This window comes from Balearica regulorum, chromosome 3 (assembly GCF_011004875.1).
Source record: "Balearica regulorum gibbericeps isolate bBalReg1 chromosome 3, bBalReg1.pri, whole genome shotgun sequence".
Classification (NCBI taxonomy): Eukaryota; Metazoa; Chordata; class Aves; order Gruiformes; family Gruidae; genus Balearica; species Balearica regulorum.
Genome location: NC_046186.1, coordinates 103,665,782 through 103,687,637, shown reverse-complemented (window position 1 = coordinate 103,687,637; position 21,856 = coordinate 103,665,782). Strand labels below are relative to the sequence as shown.

At 41.3% G+C, this 21,856-nt stretch overlaps 1 protein-coding gene across 23 annotated transcripts in view; it reads left to right on the top strand.

The window, feature by feature from the left end:
- Window positions 1–21,856, top strand: part of ESRRG (estrogen related receptor gamma) — a 404,653-nt gene that overhangs the window by 113,776 nt on the left and 269,021 nt on the right. The window lies entirely within an intron of this gene.

Sequence of the window (21,856 nt, the reverse complement as noted above, 5' to 3'; positions counted from 1 at the left end):
GGGGGGGGGGGGGGGGGGGTGTTGTAATGAGGAGCTGATGAACCTGGTGGGAAGGTGCAGCTCTCTTCTCTTGCTGTCCCGCGAGGGATGTTAGGACAGCCCTGAGGAGGGTCTGGGCTGTGTGGAAAGAGAGCAGGTGATGGTATTGGAAAATACTTCACTGACAGGAGTTTGACAGAAGCTTTATGCACTAAAGGTATTGTCATAAACTTTCTAAGTGACTCTAAACCAGTATACTGCAGTAATTTCTTTGTAAATATCTGTAAACTCTCAATAGGCTCGTACATGTGAGCTCTGTATTTCCCAACAATTTGCTTCAAAAATATTTGGGCTGACCAAGAAAAATATTATTGGAAGAGCTTTTTTTTTTTTTTCCTGTTGTATTGAAAGGGGCTTAGACTTGAGCCTTTAAATTCAGCATCCTTTATTAGCTTGATTCCAGGATTCACAAAGGTTTATATAAGAGCGTGAAACATTTAAAATATATTTTTTTCACATTTAAAAACAAATTATATAACTCTTAAAATTTGATCTATTGGGTTGTACCAGAACTAGAATTGGTTTTAGTGGTTTCCTGTGGTTTGAGTACCTTCTCCTTCACCCAGGAGACTGCAATGTATTTTTTTCATGTCTGGCTGTCTCAGACTCAGATACTTACACAGCTGCAACTACTGCAGTTTCTGAATGTTTCGCAACAATTCTGGGAGAATATTATTACCTTAAACATATCACTGGCTCATGAATACAGAGTGTCTTTTTTTAGCACAGATGAAGTTTGACAAGGCTTTTGGTACTTTTTTGGAAAGAAAGGCATGATTTGGAGGAAGTTTACTAACAAATATAACAAAAGGGACTGCAAATTTCACATGCCAACAGGGAAACACTGGGCTGAAACCTGTCAGGCCTTGGCCACGGAGAAGCTGAGCTAGTCAGAAGTCCCTCATTTTCTTTATTTGCCATGTGAATATAACTGTTATACAGCCTGTTGGCTAAGCAAGCAACTTGTGATCTTACCAGTCACTTTTTGTGTTATGTTTAACATTTTTCTAGACAGAAGCAGTGAGAAACAGGGAGAAATACTTCTGCTTGTGTGTAATTGATGGATCAGTGATCTCCAGCCACCAGCCTGGCAATAATTTGAATTATTGCAAATGCATGGGACGAGTAAAAAAGAAGATGCAGGACAAAAAAAAAATAATCACAAGGGAGGTTTCTTGAGGATAATTTTATTAAAAGTTCTTGTTTGAAGTGATGTCATCCTTTTCATTCTTTGTATTCAATTGCCTTTCTGAAGCTTGGCATAGCTATTCTGATGTGCAGCAAAAATATTACATCAAAGATGAATGTTTGAATCCTGGCTGGAAAAAAAAAAAAAGGGTGGTGGGACATGGAGCAGGGGGAAGAAGCCCCAAATGACTAAGAGTTCTTAAAAGTAAGATATAAAAGAAAATAGTCATTTCTCTCCCCTGATAAATAGTTCAAAAAGTAGCCAACAGTTTGGATCTGGTATGTCACATTGCATACAAATGAAGAAACTGTCACCATAGGTTTCCTTTGAAACCTTTTGATCTTATCTTCTGTAGTAAAGGGCATGTGACTTGATCAGGGCTTCTCCTCTCTGATACATAGTCAGAGTCCTGATGTACTGAAATATCTGTGACAGGTTTCTCCACTCAATTGATATGATTGTTCTTCCCCCCCTTTCCTTTTAGTGCCTTTGTCTGTGGTGGGTATAGTTCACCCTTCCCTCTCCATCCAGGAAAACCAGGTTCCTAATTTGGCAATTTCCAGCTAATCCTGTATATTATGGCTTAGTCAGTAGTACTCGTATACCTGTTTTCTCTCCATTTGCCAGGCTGACTTTTTTTTCTAGTAAGAACAGGCAAGTGGAATTACAGTATTTTGTAAAGACACATTGGATTCACAATTCTTCTGAAAAGTTATGGGAAATATATTTTGATAATTAATTAAGGATTGTTTTGTTACAGAGTACCTTTAACTGGATGATTTAAAAGTGGGGACAGTAGCAGAAGGAAAAGATTTTTTACAGACTTCTAATACTTAATCTTTAAAAAGCACAGTTTCTGTGACATGTTTATATTTTTAATATGAGCTATATTAGTTAATGCGTTTTAGTTGATTGATGTTCTGGACCAGAACTAGTGAAGTCAAGGAAACTTTTCCCAAAGGGCTGAACTGTCTTTGACTTCTCTACTGCAAGACTGTGCTGGGAGGGAGAGCTGAATTAGGAACTAAGCCCAGGATGTCTCATTGGGCTCCTCTTAAGAGTAAAGGTCAGAAAAAAACTATCCTTGGGTCCATGTGTTGTCACCAGTGGGTTTTACTGCAGACCTCCTGATGGAGGATGCCCTTGCTGGTGGTCACACCAAGGTGGTTTCTGCCCCTGCTAGGATGCTACAGCTGTAGGAACTAGTTTGCACAACTTGTGAGGCTTGCATAAGAGGCAAAGAAAGTTTATACTGATTTTCTTTTTTTTTCTTCTGAAGAGGATAAGCAGTGATTGAGGTGTCCAGGAATTGTCTCTACCCAAACTTGCTAATTAAAAAAAAGTGCTGGAGTTAGTGAGTGCAAAGCAGTGTTTAAATGGGTGAAAGTTAATGGCCAGTGTTTGCACAGGAGGTTGGACTGGGTGATCTCTTTTAGCCTGCAGCCAATTAACCCGTGAGTATGCAACGCTGCCTTGCCCTGCAGCGTTGCAGATGGGGAGTTGTCTAAGAGAAACTCAAAGATTTCCCGGTCCGTAGGAGTGACTGGCCTGGCCGCAGGCTGCCTGCCTGAGCAGGCTCTGCTTCGCTTGGTTCTCCGCTCAGCGTCTGTCACCAGCACATCCCTATTACAAGTAAGGAGCTGATAGAGACTGGAAGAAAGCCTGAAGCGTGCCAGCTCGTCTGGGAGGTGCAGCTGGTTAAAGTGCAGCAGCAAGTCATTTGTAGTGCTGGTACTGAAAGCAGTTTCATAGACCAATTTTGTTCTTCAGTGATTTTAACGCTGGTAGCAATTTGATGCGTTACGTGGTAAGTGTCCCTCTACACATTAAGGCTGCTTGTGCGTGCTCTCTTTCAGAGCTCGAAAAAGGTGACTGTTGGGCTGCTTGTACGGAAGGGTTTCTGTCAGAGTCTTTCATCATGTGAAAATCTTCTGGGACAACTAGAATATGTGGGATTGGTCCAGCAGTGCACTCTCTTGTTGCTGATGTCCCTCAGCTCTTAGCTTCTGGTTTGCAAAGTAGAAGAGTGTGTCAGCATGTCCTGATGGGGCCCAAATAAGTATTTAGGATATTGTGCTTCTCGACTAGCAAGAGAAGTTAGCAAAGTTAAGTTGACTTGGTTTCATCTGAAGAATTTGGCTTTTCCTGTTTCTGTGCTTTTTTTTTTCCCCCTTCTATCTGTTGCGTGAGGAGTAAGAGCTGGTATTGAGTAGCAGTGCCTGAAAAGCAACAGGTTTGGATGCTGAGTGACAAGCAAGGGGGCCTGCTGGTGGTGCTGAGGGCTGGAAGACTCAGATGTGGCTGGAGATAGCAGGCTGCCATTGTGACACCCCCCCACCCCCCGGCTGGTGGGAGAAGGACAGTGGGGACCTGACAGACTCAACGTTTCCACACCGAGAAGTGAGGATGTGGGGGAATGTGGTACTTAATGCTCAGTGGCAGAGCTCAGGAGATCCAGAAAACCACCCATTTGCTTTCAAGGCTTGCTCTGCAATCAGCGTAATTTTTCACGAGGAGAGAATTTTACCGTAGAACAGGAGGTTGGGGAATGGAGTGTTTGCAAAGGGAAAAATAATTATATTTATGGACTGGGAGTCCAAGGCCTTTTTTGACCTGATTACCTATATCTATCTGCTTTGCATACAGGAGGCAAGTTATTGAATAGTTTAAAATGTTGGCTATTTTATAATAATAACAATGTGAAGATTTTCCTAGCTGTTGGAGGATGCAATTTTTCTTTCACATGCTATTATGTATACAAGACCAATTGGTAAACTGCAATGTACTGTTCTGTAATTATTCTCCCCTGTAGCTTTAACGAGGAGATCTGTGTGCAGTTTGATGGGAGAATATTCTCTGCCGACAGCTACACCGAAAATCAAGACAGGTGTAATCTGCTTACTGTAGTCTGTGAATCCTCACCATGTGGCTATGTTATCTCTAGTGCATGTTTATAGAAAGATGCTTGTAAAAGGACTTAATTTAATGGAATAATGGTAACTGACACTATGAAAATGAAGGGGCTTAAAGAATATGGTGAGCAGAGTCGTATAAATACTAAAGTAGATGATTAAAAAATTGTGATATTATGTCTTTCAGTTAACATCATATGAAAGGGAAATGCAAATTAAGCCATGTTGTGTACTAAAAGAAAATGCATTCTTTATTACCAGCCTAGTCTTAGAACAGACTTTGGAATATGCACGTACAGATGTGTGCCCAGTCCTGCAGTTGCACTTGTGTGGGCAGATGTGCGTGGCTATCGCTGGAGCTCTGCATGGGCGCATTTCCAGGACTGGAGTTCTAAGAGCAGAATATTTTGTAGAAGGCATATACTCTGAGCTGTAGCCAAAAGCTGCAGCTTTCTCTCAGGTGGAAGAATAGTGGTGTGATGAAAGGATTGCTTGAGAATTTGTTTAGGAATCCACTCTCTGGTGGGGAGGCTTCATCAAGATGCTTACGCATGACGTTCCTCTGTTCCCTTACCTGTACAGTGATGATAACAATGAACTCTTTGTAGAAAAGCAGCCTAAATAACTTATTATTTTGAAGATTATTGGGGGAAAAAAGCAGCATCTTCTTGCAAGCAGCAGTTACACAAGATTGTTCATTTGGAAAGATATAATAATTTAGGCAGAACTGTGAATCTAGCTCCTCTTTTCAGAGGCTGAAAGACATAATACCCAATCACTCTCTGTGGATGTGGTTTATTAATTATCAGTCATTCTTAATCACCTAACACTGACATATATCTAACACACTGGAGAGTTTAAAATCTGAAAGAATACTTACCATGACTTTTCTCCACCGTCCATTTTTAAGTGCTGGGGGAGATAATGTGGTGCCAGCACTCTGGCATTGGGTTTCTGATCCTGTATGACTCTGTCCTTGAACGTGGAGAGTGAGTGCACAGAAGATGGCAAGAAGTTGCTAGCAAGAGCTATGCAAAGTGTTGCCATTCTCTTCACTGAATTACTTGAAAGCCTTTGGCTTATAGAATTTGGACCTGTTGTGACACTTAAGGTGCTTTTTTCAATATTTAACCTTTTTGGTATTAAGGTAAATGGATCTGATTTATTAACCATACCAAGGATAGTAAAAGGGCATGGTTTAACATATTATGTTACTGCATTGGGCAAAATCTATTTTAAAAAAAATACCGAAAAACACTTGTGTTGGGGTAAGATGGGGGCTGGATGGGACTTGGGCATCGCTGTTAATTATTCTTATTATGCTGATCGCACTCAGATTTTGAGTCCGGTGATTGCACTGACAAAGGAGCAGCCTTGATTTCTGCACTTATGTTACAGTTATTTGTAAAAGCGAGCTCACAGATTGCTCTGAAGGTTTTACCATTCCTGCAGAACACTTCCGTAGTTCCAGCAGTTTGATCACAAATGCAGCATCTCTCTCCTAATGCTGTGCAGGTTGATAAAACAGTTGCTGAGCTGGAGTCCCTAAAGAAATTATTAATTATCTGGTTAATGTGCATCAGGCTGTGGGAGTGTGAGATTAATCACCAGTGTTGGGATGAGTTGCTGAAGTGGATTTTGGTTTTTCGTCTCCTGTCACTCGGTAATGGCTTTTCCTTCCTTCACCATCAGGTGAACAGGTGCGGAGATGCTGTATTTTCATTTTCCTGTAGTCGGTAACAGCCGGTGACCAGGAGATGCCTTTTTCTCAGTCCTGCTGCATGAGCAGTTTACAACATGGAGTGCTACCTGCTTTGGATGTTCCAGCTGCGGGAGATGCTCCTACAGCACAGGACTGACCTGAGCCTTTCCAGATAAACACATTTGAACACATGCGCTGCTCGGGGAGGGGTGCCAGGGAGGAGCGTGGGGCTGAGCTGAGGCTGGCTCTTCTGTATTCCCCAGCTCTCAAAGGGGTTGACTTATATTTGGATGTGGAATTGCAACTTGACTCCTATTTTCAATATATTTATGGTACTCAGAATTTCTTAGTAAGCGTGCCTCCTTCGGTTAATGCACCAAAAAAAAAAAAAGAATGTGCTCCTGCAAAGTAGCTCTTGAATTTCTTTATTGGAAAGCTACAGAAGAAGGTTCTTCTAGCTCAGTCTCTACTGGTAAAACCAATGGGCCACATAAATATTCAGCCACGGGAGAATGAGTCGGACTCCTTTCTGGTAGTGGCGGATCAGTCAGGGCATTCAGGTATAATGCTGCAATGCTTGTTCTGTCTTGTTAACTGCCTTAAACCATCAGCAGCTGCATTAGAAATTGTTCAGTGAAGCCCTGATGTTCTTCTAGACGTCCCTACTGGATTACACATACTTGTACCACACAGTGCACTGATTAAAAAAAAAGAGGAGTAATTTGTCTTGTAAATTTTATAGTTGTGTTGCTACCTGAATCTTCTTGTATGTGAAGCCATAACAGCTCTGCCTTAGGGTCAGGGCCATTGACTGGAAGAGCCTTTTGCTTTAGTGACTGCTAGTGAGGAGAGAAAGGAAGGTGAGATGGAAGGAGCTATGTTCTGTGCTTCTAAAGCAGACAGTTTGCTTGAGGCTAGGAGGTCAGGGAAGTGAAGAAACTGTAGACAAAAGCACAACAATGATTCCAGTAATATGTGCTGAGGGACAGAAGTACAGAGTGAACCTCTCTATTTGTAAAGTCTAGTCATTTGGATTACTTTATCATCTCTAATATGAGTGTTGTTTCTCTCAAGGAGGTTCTGTAAATGACCACAGCTATTGAGACTGAGATGCATGGCACTTGAGACCTCTACTTGACTATGTTGTATCAAGCTTTTTTTATGATGTGAGCGTTGTAGGTATTGGCCTTCATCAGATTATGGTTTTTGTTTCTTCTTGGCTGAACTAATGTGAGGTTTTTTGTCCCTGGTGAACTGAAAATTTTTGATTACCTTTCCACTTCAAGCAGGCAGAGATGTAGTTGAGATTGTATTGCACTACTCCATCGTTGAGCTTTTGCTGTCCATAGTGTACTATGCCGAATGCCTCTTCAGCTAAAGGTGTTACCTTGGGAGGGGAGGAGAGGTATGCAGTTTTTAGATAGTTTGCTTTTTTTAATAGCTATGTGCTCCAGTCCAGAATCCCTGAGCAGCTCCACAATGACAAAAACATCCGTTTGTTTGGCAGGCTATGGTATAATTTCACATTAAATGTAGATGACCCATTTGTGTTTGAAACCCCCTAACCAGCCAGTCAGCATGGCAGCAGAGGGGTTTTAAATGTTAAGCAGTCTTCAGGGCTTCATGTTGAGTATTTGCATCAGAGTTGTTTGGGTTTCTGCTCCTTGTAGAGCTTCCTGAGCTTGTTGTGATAAGTAAAACCAAGTTTACTTTGTTAAGCTCAGCAGTTCCTAGCACTGAAGAGATAACAGGGGGGGAAAATAAGACCCTTAGGAGACAAGAAGTATACATTTCTGTCTGTATGGGGATGCAGGTCACTCTTTTTGTATTACTTTATTTGATGATGATGTTTGTGTGAGCATGCACACAAGCGTGCTCATCCACAGTGGTGTACAGAAGTGATGCAAATGGAGTGTGAAACTTGGTAAGAGTGTGAACCATAAAGACAGTAACTGATCAGACTTTTCCATAGCTGTTGATCTCTGGTGCTTAAAAATAAGTAGAATAGCAGATTTTCAGATGAGGAAATTGTGCAAATCCGTGCCTAATTTACATGTACGATCACCTTGACTGCTTGTACAAATCAGGTAATTGTGCATGCAAACAGCTAATTAACACAATTAGCTGATCTGCTGATGCAGTCTCAGAATCTGTAAGTGTATACTAGCCATGTAGTTATCATGTATCTGCAGTTATCATGTATCTGCAAACCAATTGTATGAAAAAAAATCTAAGCCCTGATAACTGTTAGCAGATGGGGGGAGTTGCTTATTTTTTAATATCACAGGGGTTTTCTTGCTTTCGAGTGGAGAAGTGTCTGATGGGGATCACTAACTGTTATTGCAGTTGGGATCCAAAATCACTTAGGCTTAGAAAAATTTCACTTTGAAGTCACAAGCTGGTATTGCTGTGGAAGCTTGCTCCCAGCACAGCGACCTGCAGCAAGCTAGCCCGTCTGGTGGCACAAAGGCTGCAGTTGTGCCCATCTCGTATGAATAGTTCCACGTGAACACAGGAGCCATGCTAGTTTTGCTCTATGGCTTCTTAAATGTAACTGTGAACAATGCTCATTAGATAACTCCTTATTACTATTTTTAGATAAGCCAAATACTTCAGATTTTAAAGCCTTCTGTCTTCTTCCAACTTCATAGAAAAGTATTTACTGGAAAAGATTGAAAGACTGAGTTTTCTGGTTTTATCTATTTGCCAACTTAGGGATCTCTTTGTTAGCATTTGACTGCTAAGCAAAAGTATCCAGACAAGTTTAAACATGCAAATTATCAAAGTTCTGCAACTGCATCAATGGAATTTCAGAAATGCATTTCTCCCACCTTTGTGGTGTAATTGTTTCTATTATTTTGATAGCTGTTATACTGGAGGGTGGAGCAGATAGTAATAGTAATGATTTACGCTTTCAAAGCAAACATAATGTGAACTTGCAATCAGTTCCTACAAATAATTTAACATCACCATTTGTGGTTTCAAGTTGAGTTTGCACCAAAGTGGGTAACAGCACAGTCTTCTGAAAACAGATATTTCTTGAACTACCTTTTCCTAGTTAGAAAACTTAAACCTGTGTATTAGACTTGTGACCTACCTAATATCCCAATTGCCCTCTGAATTTCTTTTCATACAAGTGTAGCTTTATTTTAAAACAAAGATGAAATATGCCCATACCACATAAATGTCAGGATTCAAATCCTAGCAAGAAGTTGGTGTCCAAGACCATGCCACTGTAATCTCTCATATGTCTCACATAACTGTTTGTGGTATGCAGCATTTTCCCTACTCGGGGGACTTCAAAACACATTGAAAAGTAATGAGTTAGATGCAGATTGTGCAGGCACTGTGTTGGCAAAAGGAGCACCTTGCTACGTGCTCCACGGTAACACTCATACCCTTAAAATCTGTTCTGTGAAGGGAATTAAATGTGGCCAGGAAAGCTGGGATATGTCTGTGTAAAAAACAAAACAAAACAAAAAAACCGCTGTGAAATGTTTTACTGTCATCTAGGTGGACACCAGACAAAGACCCAAGGGACTTCAATGTAAGACCTCCTGTGAAAAATCCTATTTCTGGTAGAGCAGTATCCATCTAGTGGCAGTTGGGTGCAGAGTCAGGAGAGAGAGGAGCGTCAGCCCTGCTGTGGTCTCCCAGTCTCTCGCCTGAGGGTCAGGGTGTTTCTAAGCAAGTACAGAGGACGCCCTTTAAATATGGACAGATAAACTTCTTAAAGGTACATTTTTAAGAAAGAATGAAAAGCAAAGTACTGGAGACTTCCACACTTCTTGTCTGCAAAGTATGCTGTGCAGAAGCATAAAACCCACACAGAGCCTCCCTTCTTTATCAAGCTGTGTAGTGGCACTATTTGAGGTGGGTGGGAATTAAAAAAAAAAAAAAAAAAAAACACAAAACCCACTCCCCCCCCCCCCCCCAAAAAAAAAAGCCCAAACAAAAAACCCCCCGAAAACCCAAAACACCCCTCGCCCCCTCCCCAAACAAACAAAAACTGAAGTCAAGGCTTGGATGCTAGTTAGCATGCTGATACCCAAGAGCACATCCAGCCCATGGCTTACTCTTATCAGCTTCAGTGTCCAAGCCCTGGGAACAGAAGGGAAGAGCTGGGGCCTTGCTAGTGTGTGCACAGGCTCTTCCCCTTCCTTCCAGTCTGTGCTTTGCAATTTAAAGATGCAAAATTCATTGAATGACACATGATGATTAGCGAGGAGCCGAGGCCTATCTGCCGCAAAAGGGAGCTGGGGAGGATGTGTGCTGACTTTATTCCTGGCCATGTCAGGCTTTCACCTCTGCTGCCCGCTTACTCTTTAAAGGAACAGTGGCAGCTGTTTGTTAAACACTTATTTAAAACTTTGCTTTGGCAAAAGCAACAGCTTTTATGATTTTTATAACTCATTATTTCTCAATGAATCTTAAAATTTAAAAAATAATTGGCTGTAAAAATCTTTCCCATCATCGATCAGCCAAATTTCCCCATTGACTGGGCTGGTGACCTGGAATTGAAAACTAATGGGAAATGAAAAGAAAACAGCAAGAAAAATACGCAGTCTGTTTTTTAAAGGCCAAACTGAATTGAGACTGGTGGAGAAACAAAACTGAAAATAAGACTAGCAAAGCTTCTGTAGCTCTTTATGTTGGGACAGCTTAAATCCCACTTTTACCAGGTTGCAGAACTGCTTACAGAATTGGGGCTGAAGGCTTTAACATGCTTAAGTGTCTTATAGGCGTGTGGTGTTTTTCCTTCTGACCTGACATAGCTGTGGGCGATACTGTGCCAGTCAGAAAAAGAAAGAGCCATTTATTGACCTGTTCAGCGGTGGGAAGGGCAGAGATCATACTTGGCTATGGCGATGACGTTTACACTTTCGGTTAGTTGAAATGCTGTTAATATCCATGAATACAGGCTTAAAGCCTTTTCTGAAACCTTAGGAATTACCTGTCTGTTTACTACTACTGTCTACTCCTAACAGGTAATTCCTGTTAGGAATTACCAGCTCTTTTTTTAGATGATCTATGCCCTATTGAATTCAGTGGGAAAACCTTTTGCCTGTAATGGGATGAAGTTCCCACTCCCTGCTACGTTTGTGCAAGGACTAAAGGAAAAGGTGGATTTTCCATGCTCTAGAATGGCTTTTTTTTCCAGAAAGGATACACCTGCTAAGCAAAGAAGCAGCACTTCTGTTCCTAGGCATCTCACTTGGAAGGTGATATTTTTTCTCCAGTTACTCATAGACATTAAATAAACTGAAAATGCGGTGTTGATGCAAGTGCCAAATTGCTGTGATATGCAGATGACTTCTGTCCCTGCCCTTTCTTGTCGAGGACCATAGTGCCAGCCAGCAAGATGGCTGATTGCCTTTGCCTGATCAAAGGATGTTTGAGGAGCAGCTGATGGCTGAAATACTCCAAAATGGAGCTGATGATTGTGAAGAGGAGGGACCTGTGCTAAGAGTTGGTAACCACAGTTCATCTAAAAATATGTGCCTGGAGTCACTCCATCTAGTCTGCAATGATTCAGGAGCTTGCTTGAAATCTCTTGCTTTGTGGTGTCTACAAATCACGATCTCCATTATGTCTAGATGATTAGAAGACAGTATTCCCTTCTGGCAAAAGATGGCCTCTTCCTAGATATTTGCACCTTTGTCTTGCAGCCCACAGCCATTTGGTGTCCTTGGACCTGCAGCCAGTAGCACTTAGGCTAATCTGTTTTGTACACCATGTAGGAGTGTGTGGCCTCAGCAGTGCAAGTCTCTGTGAGCATCCTAGTGCTGTTTAGTTTTCAGTTTCTTGGTGGCTGGGCCTTGCTTGGGTATCTTTAGTAAAGTCCTGTGCTGAAAACTGTGGTGAGTGGCTTTGTGCTTCCAGCACAATGGAGTACTCTGCAATAATGGTGTTAACTTTTTTTTCCCCTCCGCAAAAAAAATCTAGTGGAGTCATGGACAGCTATGCAGTGAGTTGAGGTGATAATTTGTTTCTCTTGATCATTTTGGGATTCTAGTGACTGAAATCTCTTGAAATCCAGTGCTTTGCAGCCAGTCCAGAGTTAGTGTGTGCTCCAGGCAGGATTTTCTTGTGGAATGGTCTGAAATGGTTATGTGGGCTTCCCCACAACTTTCCAGTCACGTGTCTGGTCTCATGCTTTGAATTCGCATTTGGCTTAATTTTTGCCTTCCCTAGCACAACCACAGGGTCTCTGCTTACAACCAAAACAAAATGCTGCTGGAGTTGTTTCCTTTGTGGAGGGGATGGGAGAAGCAGCAACGTGTTGACCCATGGTACCGGGGACAAGGTGGCAATACCCCCTAGAACTTCTTGATCCTTATTTGCGTGAAATATAGGCTGTTAAACTCTTCAGAAAAGCAAAGGAAATGTCTTGGAACAGACAAAGAAAAAAGAATTGTGTTTTGTCCCACGGTGCCTCTATTTACACAGTTTATCCTGGGAGCCTCAAAGCATCACTAATTGTAACAGAAACTCTGTACACAATGACTGACTTTTCCCAGTGAATCAACAAGCGTATTGTATTGACATTTAAGTTTTGAGGTCTCTGTATATCCCTGGTGCAGGAACGAAGCTCCCAGATCAGTTGCTACTGACGAGGAGACGTAGATGCATTATTAGGGATAACTTGGTTTATCTCCTTTGACACTTTTCTGATATCTCTTGATCATTAAGGTCTGGATTAAGTGGGGAAAAAACATTACTTGCATGGATGTTATGTAGCTTATGCCTCAGATCTTTTATGAGAGAGTTTGGGTGCTTAATGTCTTCCAATTCAAAAAGAAAAATCAAAGTCTTGTGTACAGCTTCCTTCTGTCAGGTGCCAAGATGAGGGTTAGGTGAGCACATAACAGAAACACGGATATTTGAAAGTCACATTTCCAGCAGAATTTAATATGATTGCAGATAAAACACATGGAAGAGGAAGGGGTTTTTGGGGGTTGTTTTTGCATTTCCTTAGTGGGCTTAATAAAGTTTAAGGTATACTACTCTGAGTTCCTTTTGGGAGAGCAGTCACCTGTGTTTTCTTCCCTGTGAACTTGCATCATGACATTTTTGTGAAGCACCGCTGTGGCAGGAGCTTTCTGTACATTCATTCTCAGCATCAGGAAGAGGTGGTGCTCTGGCAGTGGCGTCAGTGGCATTGCACGGATGAGAGAAGGTGCTTGGCAGCTGGCAGGTATTGGAACAGAGTAGGAAAAGTAAGTCTGTATGTGCTTGGTTGCCCAGAAAAACGCACTGATCTTCAGAGAAATATGTTTTTGCAATATTTTGTTCCAAATCCCTACTCCACTGAAAATGTAGCTATTATTTATCATTAATAAATTACTGGCTTTCATTCTGATCCTGTAACAGAATGCAGAAATCAAATGTTTCTGTCTTTCAGTCTGAGCAGAAGTGCCGATTTGTGTTTCACAGGAACTCTACAGCCGTTTCTGGTACTCCTGAGCTGATGAAATCTCAGGGAGGCTATTGTGTTGCTTCACTCTGATAGCAGAAACACTATGGCAATATTGAAAGACCTGTCCTAGGGACCAATGTATCTGGCAGCCTGATGCCTCCTGACTGGGGCAGTCCTTTATTTATCCTAGTTTGTTCCTCTTCAGCACTTTTCATCTGAGGATTATGAAATGTGGACTTCACCCTGTGAAGCTGTTACCCTAACTGCTTACGGATGGAGAACTGAGGCTCAGGTAAATTGCTGCTTTCCAAAGTTTACCTCGCATGCCAGTAGCACAAACAAGAGTCTGGGCATTGTTTGCTGAGCTGCTACTCTTTCCACACTTTCTTTAATGATGTGGGAAGAAATTCATCCCTACACAAGATCTTAGCACAACTTAGGCAAGCAAGAATGACTTAAATTGTCAAGTGAGACCTTGTGCTGGTGCTACACAGAGGGATAAATTGGTCAAGAACTCTGTGGGCTGCTTTACAAAAGACAAATGACCGCATGAAACTTGATTTGCAGAGAAACTGCTTCCTAGGAGAAGACAGAACCTCAGCATAAGTAGATCTAATGATGTAAACTAATGACTTAGAAATAGCTTGGATAATAAAAACCTGGTAAATAGAGGTATGGCAGCAATTTGGATGTATGCGAGAGACAAGCTAAACTGATCTGAGTTTGGAGGAGTTTATTATCTCATAGAGTTCTTCTGATTTAACTCAGTTAGTGCTAGGTCACTTTTAGTTTAAGCAGAAGAAAATTTATTTGGAGAAGCCTAAAGTCATCTTCCTGTAAAACAAAGCGAAAAAACCTGCCCAACTGTAAGCTCAAGCTTGCTCAGAATAATCCAAATGTGTTTTGAAGGACTTCAGGGATATATTCTTCTGAAGGTTCCTGTTCTTCTGTATTTTCTTTGCCAAGTGAGTAATTAGTTACTCCTTGATTACTGCTTACCACTTTACACTTTTTTCATGGAGACAGCAAGGGACTGTGAGGCTATTAACGGCTATGTTCAGATCACCTTTCTTTCTCAAGCATGGCTTTATTAGCTTAAAAATAACAGAGGGAGTGAAACATGTTTAAGTTCCTGTACTTTTTTTTTTTTTTAAAACTGGTATCCTGAGTTCTTTCCAGACCATCCTCAGCAAATATCAGAAGCGCATAGCCTCATTTTTCTTGCCTGGAATTGCTACACCCCAACAGTGTTGATCAACAGCATCGGACGTGAAAGCTTGACTTAAGTGGTCTTAGTCTCTTTTTCATCTCATAGTTGAAAATTTTCTTTCATCTTTTCAGATGTTCCTAAACATGGCAACAAGCGTGGCTCTGCAACAGATGCAATTCTTTCTAGGTCTCTAGGTAACATTTTAACCTGTGTAATGTTCACAGCATAGCATCGTAAGTAATATTCCAGGAAATACGCTGCCGCTTGTTAAAAAGGATAGGACCCCAGAGATGCCTTTAAATATGCCTGTAAAGTGAGAGGTGCCAAGAGAAAGATAATATGGCTGATTATAGTTATTTACCTTACATTTTCATTCGCCCTTAACTGGGTGTAATTTAGGGGCATGAAATCTCTTATTGGAAGTGTATTTGCATTAAACAGCTCTAAGCAACCATGAAAGTGCAGAAGCTGAAAAATTGACAGACTGGGTTCCTAGAATCCCAAAGTAGCATTTTTGTAATAGGCATACAAACAAATCAAATAAACATGTTTTGCTTCAACGATTTAAAGAATATGGTCTTTGGAGTAATTTGTCTTTTTTTTTTTTTTAAAAAAAAAAAACCCTATCATTTCTAACCTTTTCATTGCCTATCTCTACTTTGCAGCTCCTCCTAACAATCTGCAGCAATTTCCAACCCAGCTGTTGTGGTTGCAGAGCATTGTGCCTTTGTTTAGCTTTCCCTGAGCTATCAAATCAGCCTATAAAGGGGATTACCTGGCTGGTGATGTTGTTTTTCAGGTCTGCACTTTTTAACAAATAATTGTTTCACAGTGGTTCTTCCCCTCCCTCAAAAAAAAAAAAAAAAAAGGGGGGGGGGGGGCTCTGAAAATCAAACTTTACAGTTGGATGGAATCAAGTCTTGCAAGTAGGTACCTTTGCTTGGCTTTGATAATCCCCCTCGCTTCTTTTGCAAGTAATCATAAACAAGTTGAAATTAACTGCGAGAGTAGTGGATCTTTTCAGTCAGGTCATGTTTTTGTAGCAAGACTTAAATTTTCAAGTGTGCTTTATTTTAAAAAAAAAAAAAAAAGAGGCCCTTTTCCATCCACTCTATTGGTGCGTGTGCTATGCCTGAGAAATTTATAACACAACTGTGTACTATTAAACAGGTATGATCTTCCACCTCTGCCTCCTAGGAGTTGGTCAGTTCTTTTCTATCCATTGCCTCTCCCACAAGGCAGTTTAACTGAAGTTTGTGAAATGTTGTGATCTTTGCGTGAATGGAGTTATTGAAGTGAAAAGCATTAGCAATATTTATTTCAGCAGGTTGCGGAATTAATGACTAAAGGAGAAAAACTGGTAAAACTTGCTTTTTATTGATACAATAGAGTCTTTAATTTGTGTTTAAGAACGCAGCTGTGTCTGAATTTATATTACAGTATGTATGCTCCCGGTATCATGCTATGTCAAAAGTTTTCTAATGGTACATGTTATTGAAATATATTTAGTATTAGTGTTTTAGTATTTTATTGAGTGTCATATGGAAGCTAGTGTCTGTCTTGCTCTGTGCAGTGCAAAAGATATATTTACTGTACTTGAGCGTCTTCAATTTTGGTTCTCGTTTTGCAAACACAGTACATTTTAATTAAAGGCTTGTCACTTGAGATCTAATGAATACATTTACTGTAATGTCTCCATCTTCAGGAGGTGAATTTGACTTAGAAATAGTCTCTGTCACAGAGGGGCTGATAAAATCAGTTTAAAGATTTCTTCTTTTCCTGGGAAAGAGCAGTCTGTGGTTTGTATTCTCTTGCTGGGTATGGGGTAGCAGCGCTCCCGTAAAGGATCACAGAACGATGCTTATTGCAACATACAGACAAGAAAAATCCCTAACATACATATGTATCGTTTAGCTCAGAGAATGTACCTGCATGAGACTGTCTCTTTTTTCCTTCCTTTTTTTTCTTTGACACAGTTTCAGAGGTGATTTATTGATTATATTTGGAAAGATTAAGAAACTCCTCTCCACAAATCATGCTTCTGTCAGCATATGAGAGGACTTTGATCAAACAAACAATGAATTGTCTAATACACTCAGTAAAAAAAAAAAAAAAAAAAAAAAAAGACCAAAACCCCCAACTACAAAAGCCAGTTTCAACTGACCTTTTACCTGTGCCTGTTTCTGCTCTGGTGGGTGGGGATTGTACACAAGGAGGGTTGCTGTGCTCCTCAGTCTCCAATTCATGTTACTGTTGGTGTTAAAACTCCTGTTTTTAATGTCAAGTCAAAGCCATAACTAATTTTACTGTCGTGTAAATGCCATTTCATGTCCTGTTGTTGTGCAGGAAAGCACAGAAAAGAAAATTTGGAGTCTTAAGTGAAGGAAACCAAGCAAAGCCTCAAATTTTTTTGCTCTTCGGTGTTTTGGTATTTTCAACTGAAATGATTTTCAGCTAGTTAAATCAAGATTATATTATGGCGCTGTCTTCTGGTGCAGTGTTGTGGGGGAAAGGCTTTAGCCCCCAAGCTTCTTCTCCAGCCTCTTCTACCACAACTTTTACCTTCACCATATCTAAACTGTGTTACGCTTACCTTTGTTAAAAAATGCTGGGGTTTGCCTGGAGGAGGGGCCCGGTGCAGGGTTGAGATAAAAGGGAGATGCTGGGGGGAACCCACAGGGCACAGGAAGGTGTCCTGCCCCGGGGTGTCTGGCAGGGAGGCTGCCCACCTCGGGGCTCTCCTCATCCTTCTGACCTTCTGCCAAGAGTGCCCAGCAGGGCTTTCTGCCTCAGCAAAGCAGCAGGGTCAGACAGTGCCTGTGGCACCGAGGGGTCGAGAACGCGAGGCGCAGTAAGAGCATGGGAGGAGGCTGGTGGGAATCTCCTGACAGCATCCCACACTGCGTGCAGTACGGGGATGCTCGAAAGAGAAGCCAAGGGGATGGGTGCTTGCTCGTCATCCTCAGATGTCTTGGTTAGGGACTTCTTTGGCAAGTAGTATCTGATTTTCTTGTAATTATCCAACGCAAATGTTTGCAAAGTGTTATTGCATCTGTTTTGCGTGTGAGGAATTGCATCATGCTGAGAGCAAAGCCCAGATTTTCAAACACACTTAAGCACTCTGTGCCGGTGTCCCCATCCAGGGTCCCGGGGGAGCCTTGCGATGGTGAGGGGACCAAAGCTGCCTCACCCAAACCATGCCACGGGGCTCGTCCTCCCCTCTGCCAGCCCATCTCTGACACAGGAGTGATGGGAGCAGGCTGGGGAACCGGGATGCTCTGGCCGCTGCCGCGGAGGGGCAGGGAGTTAAGTGGTGTGAAGGGCCCTGAATGGGCTGCCTGCGAGGTGGCAGGTTATGGCTAATGACAAACACGTGCCACTGATAGGTACATGCTTTCTTGACCTGCCTTAATTTTTCTAGCCAGGCCTTTAATTGCCAGGGAAAGGTATAGACAAATGCAATAAAAAAGCCAAACAAATCAGAGCTATAGCAAGGCTCTACAAGGAAATACGTTTTAGAAAGATTTTTTTTTTTTTTAATTAATCGGGATTTTGTTGTCAGGCTAAAACAGACTAAAAATAAACAGCTGTATAGTACTTCATTAAGCTGCCTGCTTGGAGTGATTTTCCCATTGATTAGTCTCAGGGCTAATGCTGGTTCATTCCTCATTTCATTGCTAATTAACATCAGCTCTGCTCCTGACCACTTGACCGCGCTCTCTCTGTGAACATGTGCTGGTTTGGCAAGTAATAACTGCTCCCTCCTTAAAAGAGAGAATTAAGGGAGAAAATAGCTATCAAGCATAGATCTCTGGCTGCTTCTGCTGTAAGGAGAGAAAACTGTAAAACCGTATCGGCCCGTATGAAGGGTAATAAACATAGTTTACAGAGCGCAGGAGTTTGATTGAGGAACTATGTAAATACAGATGATGAGCTCAAGCTGCCGTATGAATTGACAGGCTTGGCTCATCTCCTGTCAGTCGAGTTGATTCAGGCTCTTCTGGGATGCTCGCGGTGCAGATTACCTGACCCAGGGGCTTACGGCCGCCAACCGTCAGGGAGAGGGCTGCTTTGGATGGGCAGCACTTACTTTTCCAAGTCTCTGCAATGTTCTCAGAGTCTGAATAATGAAATGCGTTGGCAGCGGGTATGGCAAAAGCAGGAAACATAACGCCACAGTTAAAGCTTTGTCAGGCCACTTCCATGCAAGTGGAATATAGATGAAAATAGGGGAATGAAATACTAGAATTGGCATGGATGCACTCTGAGGGAAATATCTAACAACTTTAATGAAATTAGCAGCCTCTGTTCTGGGTGAAAAGGTCAATTTTTCCATAAAACTCAAGTAAACTGGCATTTTGGAAAACATCTACTAAACTTGGCACAGAATAAATAACATTATCCCAAAGTCTTGGTTCAATTCCAGATCATAGCATTTTCTTTTAATTGAATTGGGTATTGCATTTCATTTTCAGAAAGTCTTTTTTTTTTTAGTCTAACATTTTGAAGCATTCATATCTCGGAACTAATCAGAAACTCAGCCTTATACAAATCTATCAATCAGGAACAGTCACTGGAGAGAGATCTTGCCTGAGTGATAATCCTTTTCTACCTACTTTTGAGCAGAATCCTAATTCACTTGTTCATCAATTACATAGTTTATATATTTCCAGCATTAATTTAATGGATTTAGGGCTCATTCTTGCAAACACTTCTGCACGTGAGTAACTTTATTCGTGCAAGCAGACTGCTCGTGTGAGTAAAATTAACCATGTGAGATACTTGTAGGATCAAGCTTTGTGGTAGTCGTATGTGTCCACGCACAAAGCCATTGCCTTCCTAATTCCCCTTCTTTGATCTTTAGTAACAAAAAGCATCTTTTACTCACATAAGTAAGAAAAAAAATATTTAACTATTTAAAATTTTAGTAACTGCACTAATTATGATGATAGAGAAGTCATTCCTGTGTTTAAAAACATAACTACTTTGGGTGAGGTTAATGCTACTTCTATGAAGTATTGCATGATTGGTTACATCATGTGGCTTTCATGGGTCGTTCTGGAATTGGGCTCAGAGCAGAGACATAAGTGTAGAATATCCTGTGTTGTTGTCAACTGTGACTGTAGACAAGGCTAAAACTATGTTGTACTTTATTCAGTTGGAAAAAGGAAATGGAATTTTGCTTTGTGTTCGCAGGATACATCCAGCATCTCTTCTTTCTAAAAAGATGCCTGTAATATTTTTAACTTTTCTCATGATACTTCCATTTCCAGTCCTGGTCAGAAGCAAACAAATCAGCAAATAAATATTTATGTTAATAATATAAAAACAAGAAAAATATTTCTTTGGATGCTTTTGAACTGTAAAGTCCTCTTTGAGGGGAGTGTCTTGGTCTCTTGCTTTTGGTAGGTCAGTAGTTATACTCTCCTGCTTGCATTCAGGTATTTCATATTTTGCTCTCCTGTGGACAGGTATCAGTGGATGGTAAAATACTGATTCATTGTTGACATAAAAATAACCCCAAAGTTGTGGTTTTTTCATCTCATTTATGTAGTGAAATGAGCATATCCACATACTTACGCATGTATGTATTGGCACCGAGCGTAGTTCTGCAAGATGGTGTCCAAGCTGCTCGTTGACTGAGCTTTCGGGGCAGCCGTCAGGCTTCACTGGCTGCGTGATGTGGGCTAACACTGGCAGGCAGCCCCCGGGGTGCAGGGATGAGCTCTGGTGCCCCACTGCAGGATTGGAGAGGACTCCAACGGTGATGGAGAGAAAAGCAAACAAATGAGCCAAGCGCTACAGGCAGGACCGAGGCTTGGAGGTGGTGGGTGCCTGCAGTATTGCAGATTTAGCTAAAGCACTAAATCTGTGCATGCTTCCTTACCTGGTACCAAAGCATTTAATAATGAAGTTGAAAGCCAGGTGTTTTCTGGTTTTCTTCTCTGCCCCATTCAAATAAAGCCAAAGGAAGGAGCTAAGACAGTTTTCAAAACTCTTATAAAGGTGGCATATCTTAAATAAGATCTTGGGGGAGACTGATTTGGATGACGGAGACTTTGTGATTCTCAGCAGTAGGGCTATTTGATCTAAACCTTCTGATAAAAATACCCTTTCTGGCCTTGTTACCCTCACTTACTAAAAAGAAAATGAATCCTTGAGTTTTCAGAGTTGAAAGCTACCACGAGGGCCTCAGTCGTTTGAACAGGCATATCATATTAAACAAGCTTCAGTAGCTTCGTGTTTCACTACAGGCTAGAATTTGGTGAATAAAGTACCGTTAATAGCTCTTACAAACCTCTGGATGGACACCCAAAGGAGAGGAATAATACAGTTGCAGTATTACAAGTCAGCAGCATATTAAACATTATTTTTTTTCCTTAGGAAAGGATTTCCTGTAGAGGTCCTGAAGAAAAATAAGTTTCATTAGTCGAGCGTCGAGCAGAGATAGAGCAACAGGATTGATTGTAATAAGCCTCTCCTTTTTACTGAAATCCATTACTTTCTGAGCTATTAAGTGATGAAAGGGATTAAGAGAATAAAAAAATATAAGCGGGACTGTATTCGTAAATCTAATAAAGTTGATAACAGTAGCGCATTTTGTGAAATTTGCATGTGAATTTATAACATCCTAATCCATCGGCAGGCAGCATTACGCTGCAGAGGGAAGGGGGTGCACTATGCATACAGGATAAAAATGCAAGAGCAGAATTTCTGGCCAAGAAGCTTTTTTTTCTTTCCATATGGATATCCATATGTTTTATCACACATTCCATACTTTTGGTGCCAGGATCCATATGTTTAGCTTTTGCTCAAATAAAAGACTAAAATAATTCTTCATTATCTCTTTCTTCCTAGCTGGTGTTTTTGTAGACATAACCAAATGTGATGCTAGATGTTTGAGGCATACCCAGATAGGATGCAGTTGGATCTCATCAGAGGTATTTAAAACCAGTACCTGGGGAGTTCAAGGGCTGGATTATCTACTGAGTATAATGCTCCTTGACAGTGCTTGAACAATACAGGGGATGCTATCATCTGATTGCAAAGTCCTGGCAAGGCTTTTCCCCTATAAAAGAGAAGCTCCTTTGGGAGCAAGAATGAGAATTTTCCTCCTTTTTATTTTAATTCTTGACCCACACCTCTGCCTCTGTGCTTCTGCTGAGAGGTGTGTGATGCAGGGAGATGACATGTCAGAGCTTTATTTTACTTCTGCCTTTTCTGCTTGCCCAAGGCCTGCAGTTCATAGAATAGCAGCAGAATTTAGAAGTGCTGATACAGAGAATTTGGCGTTGGCATAAGGATGGTGCATCACCATCTCCTTGACATGACCAGTCTGCTCTGTGCCAAGCAGATATCACTTGCCAAGAATTGTATCTAACAA